The sequence below is a fragment of the Octopus sinensis genome, linkage group LG1, assembly GCF_006345805.1.
Source record: "Octopus sinensis linkage group LG1, ASM634580v1, whole genome shotgun sequence".
NCBI lineage: Eukaryota > Metazoa > Mollusca > Cephalopoda > Octopoda > Octopodidae > Octopus > Octopus sinensis.
In genome coordinates this window covers 92,736,693-92,738,951 of record NC_042997.1, presented here as the reverse complement: position 1 = coordinate 92,738,951, position 2,259 = coordinate 92,736,693, and the positions used below count along the sequence as shown (strand labels likewise).

Here is a 2,259-nt window from a genome sequence, read left to right as displayed (position 1 = left end):
AATCCACACCATCTCTACTCCGTAAACCCTGCTTACATCCAACCTTCTAATCTCGCTTATGTAATCGTCCACTTGTTAGCCCGTCAGTGTCACTCTCCCTAGCTTGCTGTAGGCTTTGAATGCCCTTTACAGTAGTAACAAACTTCAAAGTTGGATGTATTACGTCGAAACAAATAAGCACGCTCATTCCACTGAAGATATTTATATATATTTTTGTTATTAATAGTTTTGCGCCCACTTATATCTACATTGTTTTGTACTTTGTGAGTTTCCCTTTTCTTATCAGTATTTTTATGCTTCATATATCTATTTATCTATATATATATATATATATATATATGATTGATTGATTGATTCTAGTTTCAGCTTATATATATATATATTTATTACCTATTGAATTTTATTATAGTGAAAGACGGTCGTGAGAAAATTCACTCAGTGAAAATAAATCGCTAGGGAAGGAAGTTTAAGAAACAATAGGATAATCAAATAAAAAGAAAGAATAGCAACCAGAAAGGAGTTTGTAAATCATCTCTCACTCTCTTTCTCTTTCCCTCTTCATTTCTTTCTCTCTCTGTACATGTATAGAAACATGTAGCGTACACTTGAGTGAAATTCCTCTCCTCTCTATTATATATACACACATACGAATGTAGTAGATAACAGCTAGCCTTTTGCCGCATTTTTTAACCCTGTTGTGTCCTCTACTCTGATTGGTTGGTATTGGCGCAATTTGTCTCTTGCTCTATTCGCACCAATACGCAACCCAACCAATCGCAGCCTTCAGATAAGGTCACGTGTGACAGCCTGTTTTCTACTCAGCTTTGAGCTTACGACTCCTTATAAAAACTCTAGCTTCCCCGCGTCTCGATGTCTTTCGGTTCCAGACCTTTTAAGGCCTGGCCACTGACCACATAAGACACCGCCGGTCCCAGCGCCAACACAACAGCAGCCATGTGGAGACTCACCAACTTTGTCCAACGGCATTCGGCGACCTCCATCCCCGTCGCCACCTTTCGTCCTAACGTCAATATCTCTCTACGTAATCGCGCTAGTTACAACAGTGCACTGTTCGTGAATTACTTCAACAGCAAATATTCAACCTGCGAGAACTCCTGTACCAAGTGACCCTGGCAGCAGCATCACAGCGACAACTTCACGTACGACACGTACCGCAACCGGCTCTGCATCTTCGCCACAACTTCTTGATACAGTATTTCAGCTATCGTGTACATTGACTACGAACTGGTATTTATCATTCTTAAGGCGACGAGCTGGCAGAAACGTTAGCACGCCGGGTGAAATGCTTAGCGGTATTTCGTCTGCGTTACGTTGTGAGTTCAAATTCCGCCGAGGTCGACTTTGCCTTTCATCCTTTCGGGGTCGATAAATTAAGTACCAGTTACGCACTGGGGTCGATGTAATCGACTTAATACCTATGTCTGTCCTTGTTTGTCCTCTCTGTGTTTAGACCCTTGTGGATAATAAAGAAATAGGTACTTATCATTCTTGTGTCTATGAACTTACTCCTCACTTTGATGGCTATAGACTCTTTCACTGTCTCTTCTTCATCGCCATCCTTATATGTTCTTAACGTGCATACAACTATGCCTACATACACACGCATACATCTTATTCTTATGACGGTCTATCTATCATTCTGTATATATGACGCACACTCAATCACACATGTTAACATATCAATAAATTTTCTCTTAAACATTCTACTCGGTTGTGTTTCTTATTTCCCTCTGGCACATATATGCATTGTTCAATTTATATTTATTGTATCGACCGTGTGATGTACTAAGGAGCCATTCTCATCATCTCGCTTCGCACGGGCGTCACAAATCGGCGACCCGTCCCAGCTCCTTGAAACTACAAAGCAATTTTTATGGGAGGAGATACTCCACAGGTATCATAAACCTTCAGTTCCATTATAAATATAAGCACGCATAAATGTGCACGCACACATACACACATACATAAACGCGCGCACGCACACACACACACATACACACACACACACACACAAATTTCCACACTTACACAACACAAGATTTCTTAACTACACTGTCACCAGGTGTAGAATTATTTATTGTTTAGAGCAGGCCCTTTTCAAAGCTGAAGAGTACTGGGTGTGGGGCATCAATAACGTAGCGATGTGATGGGTGGAGAGCGCCTCGGACGACGCTTTCATAAGGGCGGTACTTTCAGGTATGTTGTATAAGCTTGTATAAGCTATATAGGCTTAGGGAC

At 41.1% G+C, this 2,259-nt stretch overlaps 1 long non-coding RNA gene across 1 annotated transcript; it reads left to right on the top strand.

Moving 5' to 3' along the window:
• The first annotated feature begins 1,095 nt into the window (after window positions 1–1,095).
• Window positions 1,096–1,727, top strand: LOC118763428. Its single transcript, XR_004999188.1, has 2 exons — window positions 1,096–1,248; window positions 1,497–1,727. It is a non-coding gene; the product is annotated as an uncharacterized LOC118763428 (long non-coding RNA).
• The last annotated feature ends 532 nt before the right edge of the window (window positions 1,728–2,259 follow it).